The 20,505-nt window shown below is 37.9% G+C and overlaps 1 non-coding gene across 1 annotated transcript; it reads right to left on the bottom strand.

Moving 5' to 3' along the window:
- Positions 1 to 16,964: 16,964 nt before the first annotated feature.
- On the bottom strand, positions 16,965 to 17,072 carry LOC148568047 (small nucleolar RNA R71). Its single transcript, XR_015882715.1, has one exon. It is a non-coding gene; the product is annotated as a small nucleolar RNA R71 (small nucleolar RNA).
- Between the last annotated feature and the right edge of the window lie 3,433 nt (positions 17,073 to 20,505).

Here is a 20,505-nt window from a genome sequence, read left to right as displayed (position 1 = left end):
TATAAGGCAATTGGGCTATGGTATCGACTGATCGAGGTAGGGGCCTTTTTCAGAAAACTAAACTTATTCATATGGAATTGTTATATGTGGATACTAATGTGAGAAATGTACCTTTGGTGATTGTATAAGTCTTGTGTATTGTTTGATTGTCTTGGATTGATGTGAATGCTTGTTTGACTGGATTATTATTGGGTTATGAAACGGACTGTTTTTGATGTGTTTCTTTAAAGTCATTTCTTTAAAGTTTTGAAATCAAGTTTAATCCGTTGGAAATTAAATTGAGTTCGAATTGGTTTTCTTGAAATATGAAAATGGTATGTGATGCGTAAGCATCTTTCATATCTTTTTCCTAGTAAATTTGCATTCAAATTTATGAGTTTATTCAAGAATTAATCATCTCATAGCCACTATGAATGTTACTTTGAGTTGTGTGCAATTTTGTTTATTTCAGGTAGCATTCAGCTAGATTTGAAGGAGTTTCTGTAAAAAAAGAGAAGAAAGTGAATGATGCTGTCAACTCTGACCTCCCTATACTCCAACAAAAATAACTTGAGCTATAGAAATCCAATTGATGTGATTCTAGTGTCATTCAAAAGCAAACTTTTAGAACTTTCCAACGATGTATAATAGTGCACACTTCTTGTAACGACCCAACTCCCAGTATGCCATGGTCATACAAGAAGCTAAGTGTTACTAACTTATCCCTCTTAATTATTAACTATTATTTACTATATGAGCCTGTTCCTTGTTAGAGCGATGCCAATTTTACGGGTAACTTTTTTTTTTATGTCGTATCGTTGTGGATAACAAGGTAAAATAAACAAGCATACATTGAGAGTAATAGAAAAGCGGCATAAAGAAACATAGAAACACAACTGATAATATACATCATGTACACTATAAAAAAACATGCAGCGTTTACACAAGATCAAGTCAGTTTACATCCTCGTCATCCTACGTAGCTAATATATACACGACACTCCCAGGGCCTGGCCCATACAAAAAGCCACTAAACTGGCACCCAGGCTAGCCTAACCACTATATAGCTCCTAGCTCTCGGGTGTACTAACACAAGTGAGAGACTAACTAACAGATAATGTCAGACTAGAGTGTCATCAGATCCACCAGAAACACTGCTGTCACTATGTACAAAACCATTCGCGAGCACAGGTCCGTTCGCGTATATAGGAGCTACCCCACCGTCTGGTAGTGCCGGCTCATTAGGTTGTGGAAAGTTGGGGATCGGCTTAGGGGGAAAATCCCACTCTGGTGGTATCACAGGTACGTAGTCATCAGCTAACTCAGGCTCATCAGGAATGATAGGCTCAGGTACCGCCTCATTCAAAGGTTGAGCTGGTATACGGTGCCCGGGATTATCAGGAAAAGGATGTCCAGGTGCGTCAGGATGTAACCAAGATAAGGAAAAGTCGTAAGGAGCATCGGGGTCAAAATGCAGGCTAGACAGAGGATGTTGAAAAGCTCGATTGGGTAACGCATATCGTCTAATACGAGGCTCCAAACCCATAATGAAGTAACTGTGATGTACCGGATCCTCGTAGACGTAAGGGTCCTCGAACTCATAGAAGATCACGCCCGTCTCCATCTGAGGGGGAGGAAAGGAGAGAAGGGGTAAGAACTGGGGAGTTCTTAGTAGGGTCAGGGTTATTAGTTACGTTCATTTATTTGATTCCGATTAGTAGATAGATATTAGAATACAGTAAAGTAGTAAACAGTAGTTAAAATATATAGGAAAACAGAAAACAGAACACAAATAGAAGAACACAAGGAAATAAAGCACAGACATAACACTCAAGCAGACAAACATAAAGAAATAGTTCACTCACAAGAAGGAAAGCAACAAAGAATGATGCGCAGACAAGAATGATGCATGTCTAGCCCTAGTACAGGCCATGAGATCATGTGTCGGTTAGCACCTGCATTCCCGATATTTATCCGGTCACGAGTTCACGATTTCCCGAATACGATCTTCCGTTCAAATAAATGCGCATATAATTATTAGCAGCTCTATTGAGACAGCCTCTGCTTTCTACTCGCAGGAAATATACTCTTGGGAACGGAAAATTGCTGTAGGTATCCAAGTTTCCCTACAGAAACTCTTGGGTTGCTTAAAGCAACAGATAATAAATATTATCTCTTAGGTTGCATTCAGCAACGAATAAGCAAACAATATCTCTTGGGTTGCCTCAAGCAACAATTAACCTTTCAATAAGCCTTCTGCTCTTAGTCTCTTTACCCTGCTCTGATTACTCTGTTTAATCTGTGTATTTAAAGCTTATGTAAATTTCGGTATGAATAGTTAGCATGTCCCAAGTATAGGTTCATTAAGTCTATACTGAAACAATTTAACTTTTCATATAATACCTAACCCTAGTCGCAACTCAAAGACTAACTATGTTGTCCTAGTTTGTTTGCTAGTCTCTGTCTGTTTTTCTGTCATTAAAATCTTACAGACTTTTTCTTCGATTTTTATCTTTTCTTAAACTTTTATCTTTTATTTATCTTTGCCTCACTAATATGTTCTTACCACTCCCTATGTGTTTTATGAAGGTAATTATGAGATTCTGCACTTAAAGTTGTCTTTCTAAAGCTTTTACAGAAAACTGCCTTTTTCGCATTATTTTATTATTTTTATTAAAATATTATTTTTAATTAAATATTATTATTTAATATTTTATTATTATTTATTATTTTATTAATATATTTTCGAAAATGAACTTTACTTTAACCTTTAACCTTTAAAATTCACTTTTTACCACCCGTAACTTTTAATATTTCTACTTTTACCACCCTAACTTTCAGTAATTACCAAATAACCCCTCAAACACCAAAATAATTACTTCCTTGCCCTTTTATGAATCAAAAAGGTGTTCTTCATTGTTCTTCACCACACTCAAAGTGTTCTTCATGTTCTTCATAAATTCTTCAGATTCTTTCTCTGTTTTTACCCGTTTTTCAGTATTTTCAGCAACCGATTTTTACTATAATTCATAATAAATTAGCAGCCACTAAAACCCCATCTTTTCTACATGATTTCAACACAAATTGAACCTCAATTTATGCTTAGGGTTACGTTTTTCCAGCTGCCCAAGAACATGAACTTTAAAGCTTGAATTTCATCAAATTTCATCAAAATTTCACCAAATTTTCACCAAGAATCAATCATATATGCAACCAATTTTTAGCACAGCCAATTTATACAACATTCACACAACTCAAACACAAATAATCAAGATTAATTTCGTGACATCCTACCTGATTTTGCTGCCCCTAATTCAGTTAGATTTTCAGGTGGTCCTTAAGCACTTTTTCCTCCTAATTCACATCAAGAAAACACATATTTAAGCATGTTTTCTTGAAACCGAATCAAAAGAGAGATGGTGCAGCCAACTCACCTTGATTCCAGCCTTGATAAGTCATATGATCATGTAGAGAAAGAAGAGAGGATAATTTTGGTTGGATTGGAATTTTGATTTGAGTTTTAGTTCAGCAGAAATCAAGCTTTGAAGATTTGGAACTAAGAACTTTTCTCTCTTTTTCTCTCTACCTATTTTCGGCCACAAAGTGAAAATGAGCCAGCCTTGGGGGTTTTGGGGGTGTAGGGTGAGTTGTGATTGGTTGGCTTGGAGGTGGATTAAAATAATATTAAAATATCTCAGATGTATAACTACTAAAACTAGGTGTATCGGAACACTTGTGAAAACATCTCTAAAAATTATTTTCTGAGCTACTAGCATAAATGACACTAGTAACATATTTATTATGATAATGAAACATGTATAATGAGGCATTAGCATTGCTAAAGTCATCAGAGAGTGCTGGTGCTAAGCTGCACCAGTAAATTGTGAACCCGGTTTAACCGGTTTTCTATTTTTAACTAAAACTGACCAGGTAACCTTATAATATTATTCAAGAAGCTTCTAATACTAATATAATAATAATATCATCCTATTATCTCTCTTCTCTCATAAATCGAGTCCGGTTTGTCAAACTGAGACTATTTACGAAAAACTGAATTAAAACTCCTAACCGATACAGTTCAAAAACTAGGTTCTTCGCGACTGCATCATCGAGCTTGCCTCGGGAAAGGTTCTAACTTAAAGATGACATAATGACAATGAGGATTGAGATTCTTGATGATATATCAAAGGTTTTCCCTTTACTGATCTTCCGGAGAAATTCGTACTTTCAGAAAAGATCTCGCCTACTCGAAAATCGGGGTTGTTACATTCTACCCTCCTAACAGAAAATTTTGCCCTCAAAATTTCAGTTACCTGAGAATAAATGCGGGTAATCGGCTTTCATCTTATCTTCCAGTTCCCAAGTGTGCTCTTCTTCTCCTCTTTGTCCCCAAGCTACTTTGACTAAGCGAACAGTTTTGCCTCTTAGCTGCTTATCACCTCTTTCTACGATCTGAACTGGTGATGCTTGATATGTCAAATCGTTTCGTAACTGTACTGTCTCTGGTTGTAAAATGTGACTCTCTTCGGGAATATATTTCTTAAGTTGCGAGACATGAAAAACATCATGAAGGTTTGACAGATATGGAGGAAGGGCTACTTGATAAGCTACTAGTCCGACTCTTTTAAGTATTTGGAAAGGTCCTATGTATCGAGGGTTAAGCTTTTTAGTCTTAAGGGCTCTACCTATTCCAGTAGTCGGGGTTACTTTAAGAAAGACATGGTCTCCCTCACTAAACTCTAAGGGTCTACGTCTATTATCGGCATAGCTCTTTTGACGGCTCTGTGCTGTCTGGATCTTCTGGCGAATCCCCTTTATCTTTTCAGTAGTTTCTTGCACTAAGTCTGGATTTAAGACACTAGCTTCTCCGTCGTCATTCCAACACAATGGTGTCTGACACCTTCTTCTGTAGAGAGCTTCATATGGTGCCATCCCGATACTTTGTTGGTAAGTGTTGTTGTAGACGAACTCGACCAATGGCATATATCTATCCCAACTGCCTTGGTTATCCATCACACAAGATTTTAGCATGTCTTCCAATGTCTGGATTGTCCGCTCTGATTATCCGTCTGTCTGAGGATGGTATGCTGTACTCATATGCAATTCTGTTCCCAACGCTCTCTGGAAAGCTCCCCAGAATCTAGAAGTAAACCTCGGATCTCGATCTGAAACAATTGACGAAGGTATTCCGTGCAATCGTACGATTTCTTGAATATATATCCGTGCCAGCCTTTCTAATGTATAGTCAACTCGAATCGGAAGGAAGTGCGCTGACTTCGTCAACCTGTCCACAATTACCCAAATGGCATTGTGTCCAGTTGAGGTCCTTGGCAATCCCGTGACAAAATCCATAGTGATCTGCTCCCATTTCCATTGTGGTATTTCTAAGGGTTGCAGGGTTCCTGACGGTTTCTGGTGTTCCACCTTCACCTTCTGGTAGGTTAAACATTTTGAGACATAATCAGCTACCTCTTTCTTCAAGCCCGGCCACCAGAACATTTGTTTCAAATTTTGATACATCTTTGTTACTCCAGGAAGCATAGAGAATCTACTTTGATGGGCTTCTGCAAGAATCCTTTGCCGCAAATCTCCAGAGCTAGGCACACAAATTCTGTTCTTGTATCTCCCGAGACTACTACGATCTAGTGTTACAGCTTCTGGTTCCTCTACTTTCATCCGTCTCAGCATCGTCATTATTTCTGAATCCTGTGCTTGTGCTTGCTGAATCCTAATCTTAAAATCTGGTGTTATATGCAATTGGGCCAAACGGACTCCACTTGACGTCTCAGTCATAGCCAACTTAAGGTCCTCAAATTCCGCAAGTAGCTTCTCTTCCTTTATCATCATCCAAGAGATACTCAAATTCTTCCTGCTCAAGGCGTCTGCCACCACGTTCGCTTTTCCTGGGTGATAACTTAACTTAAAATCATAGTCCTTCAGGAACTCCATCCACCTTCGCTGTCGCATATTTAGATCCTTCTGGTCAAAGATATACTTTAAACTTTTGTGGTCAGAGAAAACTTCTAGTTGAGCGCCATACAAATAGTGCCTCCAGATCTTCAGAGCAAACACTACTGCAGCCAACTCCAAGTCATGCATCGGATAATTTCGTTCATGAGGTCTCAGCTGCCGGGAAGCATAAGCCACCACATTTTTGTCTTGCATCAGTACACATCCAAGTCCTTTATGAGAAGCGTCACAGTATACTTCAAAAGGTTTCTGCGGGTCGGGTAGTACTAATACAGGTGCAGTTGTTAATTTTTCCTTAAGCATCTTGAAACTTCTATCACACTCAGCCGTCCAAACGAACGGAACTTCCTTTTGTGTAAGGCTAGTCAGAGGTAAGGCTATCTGAGAAAACCCTTTAATAAACCTCCGGTAATATCCAGCTAGTCCGAGAAAACTCCAAACTTCTGTAACGGTCGTAGGTGGTTCCCATTGCACTACTGCTTCAATTTTTGAAGGATCCACTACAATTCCTCTCTGTGATATAACGTGTCCCAAAAATGCCACCTTCTCTGTCCAGAACTCGCACTTTGATAGTTTAGCATATAACTTCCGAGTCCTTAGTATCTGCAATATAGTTCTTAGATGCTCTTCATGCTCTCTTTCTGTCTTCGAATAGATGAGAATATCGTCTATGAAAACTACTACGAACTGATCAAGGTACGGATAAAAAATACGATTCATGTAATCCATGAAAATCGCAGGAGCATTAGTTAGTCCAAACGACATAACCGTATACTCATAGTGACCATATCGAGTTCTAAATGCAGTCTTCGGTATATCCGACTCTTTCACTCGAATCTGGTGATAGCCCGATCGCAAATCAATCTTCGAGAACACAGTTGCACCTTTCAACTGGTCCATTAAATCATCTATCCGTGGAAGTGGATACTTGTTCTTGATGGTGACTTTATTTAACTGCCGGTAATCCACGCAAAGTCGCATTCCACCATCCTTCTTCTTTACTAGCAATACTGGAGCTCCCCAAGGTGATGCACTGGGACGAATAAATTTCTTTCCAAGTAGCTCATCCAACTGCTTCTTCAACTCTGCAAGTTCCAATGGTGACATCCGGTACGGTGCTATGGAAATCGGTCCGGTTCCAGGTACTTGTTCAATGCTGAATTCTATCTGTCGTTGAGGAGGAAACTCAGGTATGTCATTCGGGAAAACATCAGGAAATTCCTTCACCACTTGGATTCGTTCTAAGCTTAGTTCACTATCATTCGAGCTAGCCGCTAACAGAACGTACCCCTCACAATCAGTCCCGTCTAATGTAACTCTTACAGAATTCAGATATAAAGTATGAGATAGAAATGGTTTAATATCTAAACTATCAGACGGAATAACAGCAGTTCCTTCATAGCAATCAAGGAAAACATGATACTTAGATAACCAATCTAACCCTAGAATAACTTCTAAACCACATAGCGGCAAACAGATTAGATCATGTATAAAAGCACTGTTCCTAATAACAAATGGTACTTGTAGGCACACTAAACTAGTCAAAGCATTTTGGGATGCAGGTGTATGGACAATTAGATCAAAGTTCAACTCAGAGAAATCTAGTCCCAACTGACGAGCAACAGTTAAAGAAATAAAGGAATGCGATGCACCTGAATCATACAATACAGTTAGAAATCGATTCTTGACGTAACACTGACCTTGGATCAGGGCGTCTGATTGCATAGCATCATTAGCAGTCATGGAAAACACTCGACCTTGTTGCTGGGTTCGCATTGGATTCCGAGTAAACCTCTTCGGGCAATTCTTAGCCATATGTCCTGGTTCATCACAAATATAACACTTGAATGTCCCAAACAAGCAGGGTCTATTACCATGATCTTTCCCACACTGCCTACATGCAGTATTCACCTGTGCCTATTGGGGTCGTTTACCATTATCCTGCCTTGGTCTACCACCGTTTCCACCCGTAGGGCGAGCAGGGATGTTACCAGCCTGTGGGTTTCTTCGCTGTGGCACACCAGGTGTCTTGAAGTTTGTCCTTCGTGGTTGCAAATTATAATTATTGTAGTTCCTTGGTGGAAATCCTTGACGACTTGCTTTAGAGGCAATTACCTTCTTAGCACATTCTTCCACTAACTTGCACTTATTAACCAGCTCAGCAAAATCTCGTATCTCCAATGGAACTACTGAACTCATCAGATCCTCACGAAGGCCCCCCTTCGAACTTCAAACACTTCCATTCTTCAAAGTCAGCAGGATTCCCTTGACAGATCTTGGATAAACGGCAGAAGTCATCAAACTTACGGGCATATTCTGCAACAGTTGTGTTACCCTGTTTCAGCTGCATAAGTTCCATCTCCTTAGCATCACGAGCTGCCCTCGGAAAATACTTCTTATAAAATTCATCCTTAAAAATATTCCAAGGAATATTGCCTTCACCTTGTTGCAACAGTCGCTGTATCCCCTGCCACCAATGCTCAGCTTCTCCTTCCAGCATATAAGTAGCAAACTCCACGTGCTGGCCTTCCGGAACATGTTGCGCTCGCAGTGATCGTTCGATAGCTCGAAACCAGTTGTCAGCATTAGTCGCAACGAGTGTACCTTTAAACTTAGGCGGTTTAACCTTCAGAAAAGTCGCAAGGGTCATAGGTCTTTCGAGATACCCCAAGTTATTCTCATCATTTCCACTATCTTTCCCATGCTCATTCTCATTCCCGTTTCTCACTCCAAGATGATCAACAGCCCTAGCCGCTGCTACTGCAGCCTCACGCACTGCCTCAGCCATAGCATTCATGGTAGTCATAAACGTCTCCTGCTCCTTCTCGTAGTTAACATTAGGAATTCCTTCCCGTACGCCTCGTCTCCGTGAACCCATTGTGGTCCTGTTCACACCAAACAATCATTATTAAGGTGATCAGTCTTAACACTTCAAGTCAAGTGTGAACACTCCCAGAATGAAAACACAGAGACAATCATGCAACACATATCACATAGATATCCTATAAGCATGAGACACACAACAGAGTATGCAATGAAGCATTGTCAGTCCACTCCCCAGGCTCTATTGGGAACGAATTGCTCTGATACCAACTTGTAACGACCCAACTCTCAGTATGCCATGGTCATACAAGAAGTTAAGTGTTACTAACTTATCCCTCTTAATTATTAACTATTATTTACAATATGAGCCTGTTCCTTGTTAGAGCGATGCCAATTTTACGGGTAACTTTTTTTTATATCGTATCGTTACGGATAACAAGGTAAAATAAACAAGCATACATTGAGAGTAATAGAAAAGCGGCATAAAGAAACATAGAAACACAACTGATAATATACATCATGTGCACTATAACAAAACATGCAGCGTTTACACAAGATCAAGTCAGTTTACATCCTCGTCATCCTACGTAGCTAATATATACACGACACTCCCAGGACCTGGCCTATACAAAAAGCCAATAAACTGGCACCCAGGCTAGCCTAACCACTATATAGCTCCTAGCTCTCGGGTGTACTAACACAAGTGAGAGACCAACTAACAGATAATGTCAGACTAGAGTGTCATCAAAAGAATGCCCCTTCCGTAGTCAAGCTATATTTACACGTGGCCGTTCGGAGAATCGCCGTGAGGCTCGTCTATCTCCTCATCCTGCTCTATCTCTATCTCAGGATTCTCTTCCTCCTCATCGTCCACAGCTGCAACTATGTCCTCAGATCCACCAGAAACACTGCTGTCACTATGTACAAAACCATTCGCGAGCACAGGTCCGTTCGCGTATATAGGAGCTACCCCACCGTCTGGTAGTGCCGGCTCATCAGGCTGTGGAAAGTTGGGGATCGGCTCAGGGGGAAAATCCCACTCTGGTGGTATCACAGGTACGTAGTCATCAGCTAACTCAGGCTCATCAGGAATGATAGGCTCAGGTACCGCCTCATTCAAAGGTTGAGCTGGTATAGGGTGCCCGGGATTATCAGGAAAAGGATGTCCAGGTGCGTCAGGATGTAACCAAGATAAGGAAAAGTCGTAAGGAGCATCGGGGTCAAAATGCGGGCTAGACAGAGGATGTTGAAAAGCACGATTAGGTAACGCATATCGTCTAATACGAGGCTCCAAACCCATAATGAAGTAACTGTGATGTACCGGATCCTCGTAGACGTAAGGGTCCTCGAACTCATAGAAGATCACGCCCGTCTCCATCTGAGGGGGGAGGAAGGGAGAGAAGGGGTAAGAACTGGGGAGTTCTTAGTAGGGTCGGGGTTATTAGTTACGTTCATTTATTTGATTCCGATTAGTAGATAGATATTAGAATACAGTAAAGTAGTAAACAGTAGTTAAAATAGATAGGAAAATAGAAAACAAAACACAAACAGAAGAACACAAGGAAATAAAGCACAGACATAACACTCAAGCAGACAATCATAAAGAAATAGTTCACTCACAAGAAGGAAAGCAACAGAGAATGATGCGCAGACAAGAATGATGCATGTCTAGCCCTAGTACAGGCCATGAGCTCATGTGTCGGTTAGCACCTGCATTCCCGATATTTATCCGGTCACGAGTTCACGATTTCCCGAATACGATCTTCCGTTCAAATAAATGCGCATATAATTATTAGCAGCTCTATTGAGACAGCCTCTGCTTTCTACTCGCATGAAATATACTCTTGGGAACGGAAAATTGCTGTAGGTATCCAAGTTTCCCTACAGAAACTCTTGGGTTGCTTAAAGCAACAGATAATAAATATTATCTCTTAGGTTGCATTCAGCAACGAATAAGCAAACAATATCTCTTGGGTTGCCTCAAGCAACAATTAACCTTTCAATAAGCCTTCTGCTCTTAGTCTCTTTACCCTGCTCTGATTTATCTGTTTAATCTGTGTATTTAAAGCTTATGTAAATTTCGGTATGAATAGTTAGCATGTCCCAAGTATAGGTTCATTAAGTCTATACTAAAACAATTTAACTTTTCATATAATACCTAACCCTAGTCGCAACTCAAAGACTAACTATGTTGCCCTAGTTTGTTTGCAAGTCTCTGTCTATTTTTCTATCATTAAAATCTTACAGACTTTTTCTTCGATTTTTATCTTTTCTTAAATTTTTATCTTTTATTTATCTTTGCCTCACTAATATGTTCTTACCACTCCCTATGTGTTTTATGAAGGTAATTATGAGATTCTGCACTTAAAGTTGTCTTTCTAAAGCTTTTACAGAAAACTGCCTTTTTCGTATTATTTTATTATTTTTATTAAAATATTATTTTTAATTAAATATTATTATTTAATATTTTATTATTATTTATTATTTTATTAATATATTTTCAAAAATGAACTTTACTTTAACCTTTAACCTTTAAAATTCACTTTTTACCACCCGTAACTTTTAATATTTCTACTTTTACCACCCTAACTTTCAGTAATTACCAAATAACCCCTCAAACACCAAAATAATTACTTCCTTGCCCTTTTATGAATCAAAAAGGTGTTCTTCATTGTTCTTCAACACACTCAAAGTGTTCTTCATGTTCTTCATAAATTCTTCAGATTCTTTCTCTGTTTTTACCCGTTTTTCAGTATTTTCAGCAACCGATTTTTACTATAATTCATAATAAATTAGCAGCCACTAAAACCCCATCTTTTCTACATGATTTCAACACAAATTGAACCTCAATTTAAGCTTAGATTTTCTTTTTTCCAGCTGCCCAAGAACATGAACTTTAAAGCTTGAATTTCATCAAATTTCATCAAAATTTCACCAAATTTTCACCAAGAATCAATCATATATGCAACCAATTTTTAGCACAGCCAATTTATACAACATTCACACAACTCAAACACAAATAATCAAGATTAATTTCGTGACACCCTACCTGATTTTGCTGCCCCTAATTCAGTTAGATTTTTAGGTGGTCCTTAAGCACTTTTTCCTCCTAAATCACATCAAGAAAACACATATTTAAGTATGTTTCCTTGAAACCGAATCAAAAGAGAGATGGTGCAGCCAACTCCCCTTGATTCCAGCCTTGATAAGTCATATGATCATGTAGAGAAAGAAGAGAGGATAATTTTGGTTGGATTGGAATTTTGATTTGAGTTTTAGTTCAGCAGAAATCAAGCTTTGAAGATTTGGAACTAAGAACTTTTCTCTCTTTTTCTCTCTACCTATTTTCGGCCACAAAGTGAAAATGAGCCAGCCTTGGGGGTTTTGGGGGTGTAGGGTGAGTTGTGATTGGTTGGCTTGGAGGTGGATTAAAATAATATTAAAATATTTCAGATGTATAACTACTAAAACTAGGTGTATCAGAACACTTGTGAAAACATCTCTAAAAATTATTTTCTGAGCTACTAGCATAAATGACACTAGTAACATATTTATTATGAGAATGAAACATGTATAATGAGGCCTTAGCATTGCTAAAGTCATCAGAGAGTGCTGGTGCTAAGCTGCACCAGTAAATTGTGAACCCGGTTAAACCGGTTTTCTATTTTTAACTGACCAGGTAACCTTATAATATTATTCAAGAAGCTTCTAATACTAATATAATGATAATATCATCCTATTATCTCTCTTCTCTCATAAATCGAGTCCGGTTTGTCAAACTGAGACTATTTACGAAAAACCGAATTAAAACTCCTAACCGATACGGTTCAAAAACTAGGTTCTTCGCGACTGCATCATCGAGCTTGCCTCGGGAAAGGTTCTAACTTAAAGATGACAGAATGACAATTAAGATTGAGATTCTTGATGATATATCAAAGGTTTTCTCTTTACTGATCTTCCGGAGAAATTCGTACTTTCAGAAAAGATCTCGCGTACTCAAAAATCGGGGTTGTTACACTTCTTCCCCAGCACACTCGGCCTCAACGGCACCAAACTTGGGATTCTCCAAGTTTGGCGCTAGGAAGTGCAACAACTCCCCATTGCTTTCGGACAGGTTGAAGCCAACTTGAGATACCTCAAGTTTGGCGTCACACACTCATTCTCTAAGGAAAGCATGCTGGCTTGCTGAAGCCAAACTTGGTGTTGTGATGAGTGGATAATTTATACGCTTTTTGGCATTATTTTTAGGTAGTTTTTAGTATGATTTAGTTAGTTTTTACTAAGTTTTTATTAGTTTTTATGAAAAATTCACATTTCTGGACTTTACTATGAGTTTGTGTGTTTTTCTGTGATTTCAGGTATTCTCTGGCTGAAATTGAGGGACCTGTGCAAAAATCTGATTCAGAGGCTGAAAAAGGACTGCAGATGTTGTTGGATTCTGATCTCCCTGCACTCGAAATGGATTTTCTGGAGCTACAGAAACCCAATTGGCGCCCTCTCAATTGCGTTGAAAAATAGACATCCTGGGCTTTCAAACAATATATAATAGTCCATACTTTGCCCGAGTTTTGACAACGCAAACTGGCATTTAAACGCCAACTTTCTGCCCTATTATGGCGTTAAACGCCATAACTGAGTTACAAGCTGGAGTTAAACGCCCAAACTGGCACCAAAGCTGGGCTTTAACTCCATGAAGAGTCTCTACACGTGAAAGCTTCAATGCTCAGCCCAAGCACACACCAAGTGGGCCCTGGAAGTGGATTTCTGCACTATTTGCACTTAGTTACTCATTTTCTGTAAACCCTAGTTACTAGTTTAGTATAAAAACTACCTTTAGAGATTTATTTTACATCTTATGTTCCTATTTTGACTATTGTACACGTTTGGAGGCTGGCCATTCAGCCATGCCTGGATCATTATTACTTATGTATTTTCAACGGTGGAGTTTCTACACCCCATAGATTAAGGTGTGGAGCTCTGCTGTTCTTCATGAATTAATGCAAAGTACAATTGTTTTTCTATTCAATTCAAGCTTATTCTAATTCCAAGATATTCACTCGCACTTCAATCGGATGAATGTGATGATCCGTGACACTCATCATCATTCTCACCTATGAATGCGTGCCTGACAACCACTTCCGTTCTATTTGCAATAGCTTGAGTGTGTATCTCTTAGCCTCTATTCCGAAAGATCGGAGTCTTCGTGGTATAAGCTAGAATCAGTTGGCAGCATTCTTGAGATCTGAAAAGTCTAAACCTTGTCTGTGGTATTCCGAGTAAGATCTGGGATGGGATCACTATGACGAGCTTCAAACTCACGAGTGTTGGGCGTAGTGACAGACGCAAAAGGATCAATGGATCCTATTCCAATATGAGTGAGAACCGACAGATGATTAGCCATGCAGTGATAGCACATTTGGACCATTTTCACTGAGAGGACGGATGGTAGCCATTGACAATGGTGATCCCCCAACATACAGCCTGCCATGCAAAGGAGTATGAATGATTGAATGAAGGCAGTAGGAAAAGCAGAGATTCAGAAGGAGCAAAGCATCTCCATACGCTTATCTGAAATTCTCATCAATGAATTACATAAGTATCTCTATCTTATTTTATATTCTTATTTATCTTTTAATTATCAAAACCTCATAACCATTTAAATCTGCCTGACTGAGATTTACAAGATGACCATAGCTTGCTTCTAGCCGACAATCTCTGTGGGATCGACCCTTACTCATGTAAGGTTTATTACTTGGACAACCTAGTGCACTTGCTGGTTAGTTGTGCGGAGTTGTGAAAAGGAATTGAGATTATGAACGTGCGTACCAAGTTTTTGGCACCGTTGAGATCACAATTTTGTGCACCATGTTTTTGGCGCCGTTGCCGGGGATTGTTCGAGTTTGGTTAACTGACGGTTCATCTTGTTGCTCAGATTAGGTAATTTTATTTTAATTTTAAGCTTTTTATTTTTATTCTTTTTATTTTCATATAAAAAAATAAAAATAAATTATTCTATGACTTCATAATTTTTAAGAATGGATTCTAGAGTTTCATGATGATTTGTTGAAGTCTGGCTGGCTGTGAAGCCATGTCTAATCTTTTGGACCGAGGTTTCAACTTATCATCACAAGAGCTTGTTGATTTCTATCAATCTTGTTGTTGAATGTAATGATATGCTAAAGCTTGGCTGGCCATTGGTCATGTCTAGTGTTTTGGACCGAAGCTTTCACTGAAAGCTTGGCTGGCTAGTAAACCATGTCTAATTCCTGGACCAGAGTTTTAGACTAACATTGCACAATTCCTGGAATTCTCATTAAAAATTTTGAATTTCCTTATTTTCTTTTTCAAAATTTATTTTTGAAAAATCCAAAAAAATTAATAAAATCATAAATCCAAAAATAATTTGATGTTTCTTGTTTGAGTCTTGTGTCAAATTTTAAGTTTGGAGTCAATTGCATATTTTTAAATTTCACTAAAATTTTCGAAAACTCATGCATGGTGTTCTTCATGATCTTCAAGTTGTTCTTAATGATCTTCTTTGTTTGATCTTTGCATTTTCATGTTTTGTGTCTTTTCTTGTTTTTCATATGCATTTTCAATTTGTTAGTGTCTAAAGTTTGAAAATTTCTAAGTTTGGTGTCTTGCATATTTTTCTTTTCTTAAAAATTTTCAAAAATAAGTTGTTGGTGTTCATCTTGACATTCAAAGTGTTCTTAGTGTTCATCTTGACATTCAAAGTGTTCTTGCATGCATTTTTTATTTTGATCCTAAATTTTTATGTTTTGTTTCATTTTTGTGTTTTTCTCTCTCCTTATTAAAAATTCAAAAATCAAAAATATCTTTCCCTTATTCTTCTCATAAATTTTGAAAATTTGGATTGACTTAGTCAAAAAAAATTTTAAAATCTAGTTGTTTCTTATGAGTCATGTTTTCAATTTAAAAATCCTATCTTTTCAAAACCTTTTCAAAAATCAAATCTTTTTCATTTTTTTTCAAAAATTTTAAAAATTAATTTTCAAAATCTTTTTCTTATTTTTATTTCATATTTTCGAAATTAATGCTAACAATTAATGTGATTGATTCAAAAATTTTAAGTTTGTTACTTGCCTAGTAAGTTTGTTAGTCAAGTAATTAACTTTAATTTTAAAAATCAAATCTTTTTAAATTTCTTTTTCAAATCTTTTTCAAAATAATTTTCAATCATATCTTTTTCAAAAATCAATTTTCAAAATCTTTTCTAACCTCTTATCTTTTCAAATTTGATTTTCAAATCTTTTTCAATTAACTACTTAACTTTTTGTTTGATTTTAGAAGTTTTCTATTTCAATCATATCTTTTCTCTAAAATTTGAAAACTAAATAAATTAATTACTATTTCTTATCTTTTTTTTCAAATTTTATTTTGTTTCTCTTTTTAATTTTCGAATACTAACCAAGAATTAAAATAAAAACAAAAATATTTTTTTTTATTTTAATTTAAATTCGAATCCAATCTCCCTCTCTCATCTTTCTATTTATTTTATTTATCTACTAACATTCCTCTTCTACTCACAATTCGAACCCCCTCTTCTTCTTCTTCTTCTACTCACATAAAGGAATCTCTATACTGTGACATAGAGGATTCCTTTTCTTTTCTGCTCTCTTCTTTTTCATATGAGTAGGAACAGGGATAAAGATATTCTTATTGAAGCTGATCTTGAACCTGAAAGGACTCTTAAGAGGAAACTAAGAGAAGCTAAAGCACAACCCTCTGGAGAGGACCTGACAGAAATTTTTGAAAAAGAAGGAGACATGGCTGAACCCAATAACAATGGTGGAGATGTAAGGAAGATGCTTGGTGACTTTATTGCACCCTCTTCTAACTTCTATGGAAGAAGCATCTCAATTCCTGCCATTGGAGCAAACAACTTTGAGGTTAAGCCTCAATTAGTTTCTCTAATGCAACAGAATTGCAAGTTTCATGGACTTCCATTGGAAGATCCTCATCAATTCTTAGCTGAATTCTTATAATTCTGTGACACTGTCAAGATCAATGGAGTTGATCCTGAGATCTATAGGCTTATGCTTTTTCCTTTTGCTGTAAGAGACAGAGCTAGAACATAGTTGGATTCACAACCTAAGGAAAGCCTGAACTCTTGGGAAAAGCTGGTCAGTGCTTTCCTGGCCAAATTCTTTCTACCTCAAAAGATCAGCAAGCTTAGAGTGGAAATCTAAACCTTCAGACAGAAGGAAGGTGAGTCCCTCTATAAAGCTTGGAAAAGATATAAGCAATTGATCAAAAGGTGTCCTACTGACATGCTTCCAGAATGGAGCATCATATGTATATTCTATGATGGTCTGTCTGAGTTGTCAAAAATGTCATTGGACCATTCTACAAGAGAATCTCTTCATCTGAAAACCCCTGTAGAATCTCAGGAACTCATTGAAATGGTTGCAAATAACCAGTTCATGTACACCTCTGAGAGGAATCCTGTGAACAATGGGATGCCTCAGAAGAAGGAAGTTCTTGAAATTGATACTCTGAATGCCATATTGGCTCAGAACAAAATATTGACTCAGCAAGTCAATATGATTTCTCAGAGTCTGAATAGATTGCAAGCTGCATCCAACAGTACTAAAGAAGCATCTTCTGAAGAAGAAGCTTATGATCCTGAGAACCCTGCAATGGCAGAGGTGAATTACATTGGAGTACCCTATGGAAACACCTATAATCCTTCATGGAGAATCATCCTAACCTCTCATGGAAGGATCAACAGAAGCCTAATCAAGGCTTTAATAATAATAATGGTGGAAGAAATAGGTTTAGCAAAAACAAACCTTTTCCATCATCTTCTCAGCAACAGACAGAGAATTCTGAATAGAGCCATTCTCTCCTGGCAACCATAGTCTCTGATCTATCCAAGACCACACTAAGTTTCATGAATGAAACAAGGTCCTACATTAGAAATTTGGAGGCACAGGTGGATAAGCTGAGTAAGAAAATTACTAAAACTCCTCCCAGTACTCTCCTAAGCAATACAAAAGAGAATCCCAAGAGAGAGTGCATGGCCATAACCATGACCAACATGGCCGAACCTAGAGAGAGTGAGGAGGACGTGAGTCCCGGTGAGAAAAGCCTCATGGGACGTCCTCTGGACAAAAAGGAGGTTCCCTTTGAAGAACCAAAAGAATCTGAGGCTCATACAGAGACCATAGAGATTCCATTGAACTTCCTTCTGCCATTCATGAGCTCTGATGAATATTCTTCCTCTGAAGAGGATTAAGACATCATTGAAGAGCAAGTTGCTAAATATCTAGGAGTAATCATGAAGCTGAATGCCAAGTTATTTGGTACTGAGACTTGGGAGGATGAACCCCCTTTGTTCACCAATGAACTGAATGCATTAATGGAGCAGACATTACCTCAGAAGAAACTGGATCCCAGAAAATTCTTCATACCTTGTACCATAGGCACCATGACCTTTGAGAAGGCTCTATGTGACCTGAGGTCAGGGATAAACCTCATGCCACTCTCTGTAATAGAGAAACTGGGAATATTTGAGGTACAAGCTGCAAGAATCTCACTAGAGATGGCAGACAAATTAATAAAACGGGTTTATGGACTAGTAGAGGACGTGCTAGTAAAGGTTGAAGGCCTTTACATCCCTGCTGATTTCATAATCCTAGACACTGGGAAGGATGAGGATGAATCCATCATCCTTGGCAGACCCTTCCTAGCCACAGCAAAAGCTGTGATTGATGTTAACAGAGGAGAGTTGGTCCTTAAGTTGAATGAGGACTACCTTGTATTCAAGACTCAAGGTTCTCCTTCTATAACCATGGAGAGGAAGCATGAAAAGCTTCTCTCAATACAGAGTCAAACAAAACCCCCACATTCAAACTCTAAGTTTGGTGTTGGGAGGCCTGAAGAATGAAACTCTCGCGTGATCTAGAATTTTCACAATAAATTCGCGTTGTAAGTATAGCTTCTAGACCAACAAGAATTCCTTTCTTACAAAAGTTTTGGTTGTCAGTTAAGCAAACCCAATAAAATTGTTAACCGAGTATTTAAACCTCAGGTCGTCTTCTCAAGAAATTGCAGGGAGGTATGACTTATTATTAGTTATGGAAAAGGTAGAATATTTGGGTTTTTAAAATAAAGAACAAGTAATTTAAATGGCAGGGAAAATAAATTAATAATTAATAAAACTCTTGGCAAGGTATGAAAATTCGGAAGTCCTATCCTAGTTATCATTATCGATGGTGATGAGAATTGAGTTTTAATCTCACTTAGTTAACCCTTACTAAAACAAAGGAAAGTCAAGTGGACTAATTAGTCTGATCCTCAAGTCCTAGTCAACTCCTAAGGAAAGACTAGAGTTAGTGGAATTCAATTCAATTAGCAAAAATAACAATTATCAACCACGCTGAGTTTGATAACTCAAGAGTTTTCATTAATCAATTAAAGCCAAGAATATAAAAAGCTAAATGTGAATCATAAATCTGAAATACCTCAAATTATATTAAATAGAAAATCAATCTAAACATAAAGAATTCATAAACTAAATTGAGAAAATAAGTAAAAGGAACATTGAACCTGAGAAGAAGTTGAAATAATAAGTTGAAATAATAAGAATCCTAATTCCTTTAAGAGGAATCCTAATACTAAAACCTAAGAGAGGAGAGAACATCTCTCTCTAGAAAACTACATCTAAAGCCTAAAACTATGTATGAATGTATGTTGTATGATGAATGGATGCATTTCCCCACTTTATAGCCTCTAATCTGTGTGTTCTAGGCCAAAAACTGGGTCAAAAATAGCCCAGAAATCACCCCCAGTGTATTCTGGTACGTACAGGTCGCGGGAAAGTGACGCGGAAGTGTCGTTCACGCGTTTATGTGGATTGCATTTCTGCCAGGTCACGTGTCCACGTGATCCACGCGTTACCGTAGCCTAGCTTCGGGGATGCTATGTTAAAATATATATCTTTGCGAAGCCCCAGATGTTAGCTTTCCAAAGCAACTGGAACCGCGTCATTTGGACCTCTGTAGCTCAAGTTATGGTTGATTTAGTACCAAGAGGTCAGGCTGGACAGCTTTAGCAGTTCCTTCAGTTTCTTGTATTCCTTCCACTTTTGCATGCTTCCTTTGCATCCTCTAAGCCATTCCTGCCCTGTAATCCCTGAAATCACTTAACACACATATCAAGGCATCGAATGGTAATAAGAGAGGATTAATATTAGCAAATATAAGTCCAAAGAAGCATGTTTTTAATCATAGCACAAATTCAGGAAGGAAAACGTAAAACATGCGATTTCTATGAATAAGTGGGCAAGGACTTGATAAAATCCACTCAATTGAGCATAAGATAAAATATAAAATAGTGGTTTATCAAGGCCACAACCAAACTCTAAGTTTGGTGTTGAGAGGCCCCAACCCTGCTCTGATTATCTGTGAGGATCCATGAGAGCTCACTGTCAAGCTATTGACATTAAAGAAGAGCTTATTGGGAGGTAACCCAATGTTATTTAATTATATCTATTTATTTTCCATTGTTATTTTATGTTTTCTTTAGGTTGATGATCATGTGAAGTCACAAAAACAACTGAAAAATTAAAAATAGAATGAAAAACAGCATTAAAAACAGCTCACCCTAGAGGAAGAGCTTACTGGCGTTTAAACGCCAGTAAGAGTAGCAAAATGGGCGTTAAACGCCCAGTCTGGCACCATTCTGGGCATTAAACGCCAGAAATAG

This window comes from Arachis ipaensis, chromosome B4 (assembly GCF_059453495.1).
Source record: "Arachis ipaensis isolate K30076 ecotype BB chromosome B4, ASM5945349v1, whole genome shotgun sequence".
Taxonomy (NCBI): Eukaryota; Viridiplantae; Streptophyta; class Magnoliopsida; order Fabales; family Fabaceae; genus Arachis; species Arachis ipaensis.
The sequence above is the reverse complement of the archived record's forward strand: the minus strand, read 5'-3'. Positions and strand labels throughout refer to the sequence as shown.